Consider the following 7,907-nt stretch of genomic DNA (forward strand, 5'->3'; position numbering starts at 1 on the left):
ATATAGTCAACCAGTGCTTGCTAACTCTAAAGCGCCAGCAATTCTGTGTGTTTCTGAACTGTGTGTGATTGCAGGTTAAGTTGAAGAATGCCAACAATTCTGAAGGCAAAAAGATCCCATCATGCTGTCAAATTTAAGTAGATAAGTGATGATGTGAAAAACATTAAAATGACACCACAGTTTCTTTCCTTTTAGAACAGAAGTGCATATAACATTTTTCAGAGCTGAAATAAAACTAAATAATAATACAGGACAGGCCTTTTTCAGGCTTTTTGACAAAATGGAGCTTAGCTGTTGAGGCAAAGGACAGTCTAAGTGTATTCTCTTTGTTTTACCAGACAAATATTCTCTTTCTAGGTTAAAAGCAGCTAGACTGAGAGACATATTTACAAGCACTGATATCACTAAATCCAGAGGCCATTAGGTTTGGCAACTCCCTGTTTGCAGTGACCCAGATCTAAACATGTCTTGCAGCAATTAATTAGGAAAAAATGCCTCCTGGTAATAGCAGTCCTTCATGGTACACCTCGGAGGAAGGTGGCCAAAGACCATGACTCCACAAACCTAATTGTTATTGAATGATCTTTTGAAAGTTAAATAAGCATTCTTCTCTTCAGTTTACTTTTAATTTTATCTGCATTAAAGTGATATATAGTAAAGTCCTCTGAGATCAGCTGAAGAAACTCACTGCATAGAAGTATTTTAAAGTATATACATTTCCAGATGGTATCCTACTTTGCATTGGTAACCCACACAGTACAAGGGTTACTGCAAAATGAGATACCATTCTCTCTAGTTTTCTTTCTTTCAGAGCTGTTGTATCATGGTAACTGTTCTTCTATTTCTCTTTCACTATATTCTCTGACAGCATCTCTAACTTGCAACATTGTTCCCTTATGTTAAAAAGAAAGAAAAAAAAAACCCTATGCTGACTCCAGTTTTGCTAATGCATATGAAATAAAATAACTTTCTGTCAAAGCATGTGAGGTTTTTTTTTTTCCTCTTTTCTATTCTCCAAGTAGCTCTTCCAAAAAATATTATTTTTAGACAGACAGATTTTTAGATGAGTGCACTTTGCATTCATTTAACACACCAAATAATGAAGGGATTTGCTACAAGCTGAGAGAATATTAAAAGCTTTTAGTATATCCTTGCAAGAGGCTTCAAACCCATTGGGTATACTATTATGATCACTGTTCACTCAGCAGTCGCTGTCTTTAGCTCATGAATAACGTAATGCCCTGAAATATTCTCAAGAGCCTCATTGCATTTCTGGCCATGAAGTCTACAGTACTTATCCCGATGCCTCCCATCTCTCATCTTTTAAGGATCTTAATAAATGTCTTAGAGAATCATGATGAACTGTACTGCTTTCCAAGGAAAGAAACAGAAAAAGCAAAGGGACCAAATGTAATAATTAATGTGATAGGTATGCATTTCTTGGTATGTTAAATGTGTTTGCATTAATAGTGCCAGGTGTTGGAGGCATAAGGTATGAAAGTCAAGCATGCTTGGTTTGAGATATCAGAGACTAGAAAAGAAACAGAGTGGATTGCCATTCATCTGATATTGAACTGTCTGCCACAATGAAGTATTTGACTCGGACTTTATCATAGATGTTTGCTAAAAACCCAAACTAATCCAGCTTGCTGGAGTACCTTAGGAGTCATTGTCATATAGCTGACCTGAGATCAAATTCAATACCATATTTAAGTGCTTAAAAGTTAACTTGCATCAGGATTAAATTTCTTCATCCCTGTGATGACACCTAGAGCCTAAAGTTAGTTTCTAAAAAACAAGGCTAGTCTCCTGTAAAGCACGTAATGTGTAAATTTGGAACTTACTTGCCCTCGCTTTCATCTTTGCTAATGGAACCGGACAGGTACCTACAAAGGGCAATTTAGTTCCCCTAGGATCTGAATCACATTGTAGAAGCACATATTCCTCTCCACTGACTACAGACAATGCTTAGATGGATAGGGAATGTCAGGTAAATGTTACATACAACATGTCTTAACCTGGAAATCCATATGTATGCGTAAAGGAGTTTATGTTTGCTGGCTGCTATTCTGAGCTAAGACTTACCTATAAACCCGAAAACAAAGCAAAAAAAAGTATCTGGCAGAAAATACCACAGTAGAAAGTAAATTAAATCCTGCCATCCTTAAGGCTGAAAAAACTAAACTGTGTATTAGGAAAAAGTATTGCATTAGCATAGCACTTAGCAACAGCTGATAGAAGTAATGTAAGTATTTTGTAGATGAGAAGGCAAGAGGTAATTCAGATCTTGTCCCATGGAAGAAGGTGGATCAGCAGAAGAATGGTGACATCCAATGATGAAAACTATTTTCCAAACTAGTTTTCGTCCTTCTCTCTGGAGACATTGTAAAATTGTATTGATTTTTTTGTCAGTTTAAAACAGAAGTATGAAAAAAAAATTTCATCCTACATGTTAATGTTTTAAAGAAAACCTAACTTCTTGCTCGAAAAAAAAAAAAGAAAATCAAATCCTACTACCTTCACCCACCAGTCGTTCATTTGTAAGCAGACTCGGCAGAGTTTTTAAACAAAGCCATCATTTATGGTATGTTCAAAGTTCACATTATTAAAAAAAATGCCAAGAACATAGAAAAAGAACAGTAAATGTCATTTTTTACTGTGACAAAATTTGAAGTTTCACAGCCTTCTATAGGGAAAAAGTTGGTCTCAGGCTTCGACTAGTCAATATTCTTTAATGAAGTAAGGATCATTTCAAACTGCAGTTAAGGTAATAATGCTTTAAAATATACTGAAAAGTACTACAGCATTTAACACAGTGAATGTGAAGTTTTTATGCAGTCCAACACTGTTCTGTTTACAGGGCAAGCTGAACTTTTATGACCACACTATCATTTCTAGTTGGCAGGATGATCTATTTCTTTCAATTAAAATATTTCAAGTATGTAAAAAATTATATTAACTTATGCACTATTTCACCACTATAGAATTTAATTTTTTTCTAACATTTGTCTGCTGTTCCCATGTCCTTTTTTTTTTTTTTTTTAATATATTTTCCCAGTCTGGTTAAGAATGGTGGATAAACCAAAATGTATTTAATATCGCACTGTTTTTCCTTTCTCATTTTATTGAAGCATTGTCAGACTATTGGGAGGTCCTATACATTTACACTGAATAAGAAGGTCCAATGTGATTGTCATCCTATGCAATGGCAAAAAATTTCCACTGAAATGATGAATTTAAACAAATACTTCACTCTGAGATCAAGATATATTAATAAGGGATTTTTAGATTAAATTCTCTGCCCCAGTTAGCTTAATAGCCAGTTCATATTTATACTCACTGCAGCAAAAATTGTTCCATTTATACTTCTGCAAATTCATGAACATTTATGCTTCAGGAAGTTTTTAGAAAATCAGATCACACTAATAAGTAAGGCACAGTTCCTTGGTTTAGCCAGTTATGGTCTAGTTTCTCCATCAAGTGATAATAATAACCTAATTCCCTTCAGAAGAGAAAATCACAATCGCTTCATCTTCCTTCATGCAGGTTTTTCTCTGAGGAATACTGTGTCTGTCTTTCATATAAAACACATGCTTTTTGTAATCAAGTAATACAATGACAATTACTAAAAATATATCTCCCATCTTAAAATAATTGACTATAACAAGAGCTAAACAGGTGATATTGTGTAAATATTATAAAGCACTCATATAGCCATCACTGTTTTCAACTACAATCTATATGTAAATGTCTTCACCTTGCTTATGAGTGTTTTGTAATTACAAGCTCCTATAATATATTTTGCTGTTATTTTTGAAGCATTATGAATAGCCCTACAGTCACTACAAAATTATCTATGGTAGCGGAAAGTTCGCTTTCAAAGCTCATTATAAGATGGTTTATGAAAATATATATTAGTCACTATATTTCAGTTTTATTTTTAAAACGATAAAACTGAAATAAAAGTCTATTTTTAAATCAACTTGAAAAAATAAATCAGACTTTTATCTGTATTTCTCTAGAACTTAGTAATATCATAAACAGCTCCAAAGAGAACTGTGATTGATTGAGTTTGGAGGAGGATCAGTTAACTTCAGCTAGTATAAATCCATGAAATATCATCAGTTGGCTTGTTTTATCATCTAGTGTGTATTTACACTGCAGACTTACTAGCACTTTATGCTGTTGTTTACAGCCTGATGTTACTCCACTTTTAGGCCATATGACACTATTTTCACACATTTCTATTCATCAAGCCTACAAGAGGATATATGCCAAACCCAACAACAGCAAAGCCGCCAATGGTAAGACACTAGGTAAATGTTTTCACATGGAGAAACAACAGAAGAAAGAACAGGTGTGCTTGGCTTTACTCAGTCCACCTTTCAGTAATATCTTCAGTGAAACAGAAAATTTCCAGTGAATCTTTAGATATGAGGCATACACACCATCAATGCACACTATTGAAAAGGCACTCTATTTCTTTTTGACACAGTTTAAAATCGTACAGGTTTTCCTGATCGCTACTACTGGAATCACTGTAGTATGAAGTGCTTTGGCTCTGTTTACATATTCTTCATGTAGCTGAGTACACCCAAGTAACCTCTCAGCAGGCAGTCTGAGTCTATGCAGGTGGAAGCAGCATGAAGAAATGACCAGTGGGAGGGAGGTACAGCTCATTACATGTGTGACTACTCCAGAAATCACACCCTCACAGATGGCATGCAGAGGAAGTAATTTCTTATGACCTCTGAGGCAGAGAAAACAATTTTGGTCCTGTTAATGAATCAAAAAAAAAAAAGTTTAAAGGTTTGGTTTAGCTATTTGGCTGAAAGATAAACTAATCCAAATGTTTTGGTCCTCAGGACACAAAAGAGGCATTCCCACATATGAGAAAGGGATAAAGATACAGTGCTAAGATAATAAAACTGTTTCTCATAACTTTTGACATCTCTTCTTCTTTTCCAACAGTGTTTGCTTGTTGTGCTTTTACTTTACTAGCGTATCAATTCACAGTATCTTGAATACTTTCTGTTCTCCTCTCCATCTCATAAAGAAGAGAGTAGAATTGAAGAAAGTTTAAAGCAGAACAATATTGACAGTCCAAAAAAATAAAATGGGGTAGATTCTAAGTAAGTTAGGATTCCCTTTTTAAAATGAAATAACTGAAGGGTATATGGTATAGGTCTTCAAAAATCATGAATGACATAGATAATAGATAGTGATCAACTGTTTATACTCTCCTGCAAGCCAGGAACAACAGAGCATTGGATGAATCTAATTGGAGGCAATTTCCAAAGGAAATGGTTCTCCATATAACAGGTCATTGAGCTGTCTAGCTCCTTTCCAAAAAGCGTGGTGGGAGCTAAAGGTCCATTTTGGTAACACATGGCAAGCACATCTGTTTCATTAAGGGGTTTTGAGCATACCAGTCATGCTAGAGCTCAGAGACCGCCAGAACTGAAAATGATTGGAGACTAGAAAACATTAAATGGGTGTATCATCTATGACTGCCGTGCTTTTATACTCTTCTCTAGGCATCTACTTTTGTCCGTTCTCAGGGGGAAGAGACTGGGCTGGTTTTTGTGGTGGTTTTGGGTTTTTTTGGGTCTGATCCAGGCTATATGGTCATTCTTACCAGTTGATGTTTTTATGTTTTCACTTCATTTTTCAGTAGAAAGGAGGAGGATGCAACCCATTATTTTTTGGGCCTTTATGTTTCTCTTACAGGGGTGCAATTTAGAGCTAGTCAGATTCCCAGTTACCCATGGCTCATTTTACAGAGCTCTAAAAAAAGTTTTCAAAGGAAAAATAAAATACTGCATCTTCAAACAAGTCTCTCAAAGAACCATTCTTGTCATTTTACAGGAGCTAGACTTTCTCAGTCTTTATTAAAGGGGAATACAATTGGCTTACACAACCTTCTAGTTTTCTGGTTTAGGGGTATGATTCATGATTTTGAGTAGCAGTGAGGTAGAGGATTCCTATCCACTGTTTTAAAATTAGTTCACTAAAACAGATCATTCCAAATATATCAAACAAAAGGCGGTTATTTCCTTAATGAAATAAACCTGCAAATTGCTTTCCTTCATAAACTTAGGGGGTTTTGTTCTACAAGTCAAGACTGTAGCTCAGAACATAGCAGGATCAGGGTTCCTGTGTAAAATAGATGGACTGGAAGTGACTTTTTAGAAAGAGAATAATCTTGAAAGCTAAGAAAGGTTTTGTAACAAGATACATCAGAGGAGAGCGAGCATTATAGTTTGCTGATATAGTTGAAGTTGTAAGAGATGAAGGTCCTATGTAGGATATCCATCCTTCACTGTTACTCCAGCAATTATCACAGTCTTTGACATGATGGAATTAAGCCAGAAGGGGAAGGCCATAGGCCTGTCTCAAATTCCAGTAGTCTGTGTGTCTCATTTCAAGTACGAAAAATATGTAAAACATTTAAAAAATGTTTCATTTAAGATTCCAATAATAACTGGAATAAATGCTCAGTAAGACCATAGTTTCTGTCTAATAATTTTGGTTGGTTCAGAATATATTGTGGGTTTAATTCTATGAATTATTTGTCTAGAGGATTTTTTACTTTAACATGCTTTCCAAAAACTCAGAAAAGCTTTCTAGTGGGCACATTATAAAAGCTAATGAATTATAATAGCGACTGTTTAGCACCAAGAAATGTGGTTTCATAAATAACTCAAGACTTCCTTGTTAGATGAAATCTAACAAACGAGGTTTAGATTTCATTTAGGTTTCAGAAATATTTCTGATTTTAATAGGCTCCATGGATTATAAAAGATACATTGCTTTGCTGTTATCAGCCTAATCCTGAAGGTCTGAGGGAAGGCTTACCTGCACTGATTTCTCTGGAATGGTTCACATGCTTCACTTCAACTTCTTTGCAGCCTGGGCCCCAAATTTCTGTATTGTTTCTGATAAAAAGAACACGTTTATGAAATTCTGTGCATGTTACAGAAGTACCTAGTTGGCCATAGGACAGCGTTTGCTAATCAGAGCATTCCTTTTTTCACTCTTTTACTCCTCACATCAGAGCCATTGCAATTACTCTGACACATGCTCTTTAAGAAAAGTGAGAATTTATGATTCCACTGCTCCCTGCCTTTACAAGTTATATTTCATCAGTGTGCTGTGAAAGACAAAAAGAGCACTCTTAAATTGTGGAGATAAACTCAAACCAATATGCTGACAGCTGGTGGGACAGCCTCACTAGACAAGAGAGGCTGTGATGATTAGAGCTGGGCCTGAAATTTCTGCATTTCCTATGCAAGCTGATCTGCATTTGAAATGTAGCTTCTCTGTTTCACTGGAATCTCTTTTTACCCTGTACTTGGAGAAAGAAGGAACCGATTATCCCAGGTAACATGAAAAACTACTGTCTGATTTCATATGCTTACCTTTTTCCACCCTATTTATTCCTGATGTTTCACATCCTTCACCCCTGGTAACAGCACTCCAAAACTTGCTTGGATATTTAAAGAAAGCAATATCTTTTTGCATAACCAAATTAACTCTTCTTCTAATTCTTCTTCTCCCAAGACTCCAGATTATCTCACTACAGATTTTCTTCTCTCCCAAACGGCATTGAAATTGAAGCAAATACCTGACAGAAGAAGAAATTAAGAATTAACCTTTCTTTTTAGTCTCCCTATAAATACAAATAATGTCCTTATCTCTGGTCCTGGAAACATGCTTTCTTCTGTTTTTCTTTGGAGCTGAAGAGTTACCAAAAAGCAGCCAACTTTACTCATTAAATATGAAAACATTACCAAAGGATTTTTATGAAGGCCAAAAGTATCAACAAAAATATTGTACATCTTTAATTTTTTTGAAGATTTTTGCCTTACACGCTACTAGCTATTCTGCAGTAGCAAAGTCAGCCA

At 35.4% G+C, this 7,907-nt stretch overlaps 1 long non-coding RNA gene across 1 annotated transcript; it reads right to left on the minus strand.

Annotated features, from left to right (window-relative positions):
* Positions 1–4,014: 4,014 nt before the first annotated feature.
* On the minus strand, positions 4,015–7,619 carry LOC127017296 (uncharacterized). The gene is made up of 3 exons (XR_007766561.1): positions 7,422–7,619; positions 6,859–6,938; positions 4,015–4,776 (listed from the first exon to the last, which is right to left on the minus strand). It is a non-coding gene; the product is annotated as an uncharacterized LOC127017296 (long non-coding RNA).
* Positions 7,620–7,907: the final 288 nt, after the last annotated feature.

Source organism: Gymnogyps californianus, chromosome 5, assembly GCF_018139145.2.
Source record: "Gymnogyps californianus isolate 813 chromosome 5, ASM1813914v2, whole genome shotgun sequence".
NCBI classification, from domain to species: domain Eukaryota; kingdom Metazoa; phylum Chordata; class Aves; order Accipitriformes; family Cathartidae; genus Gymnogyps; species Gymnogyps californianus.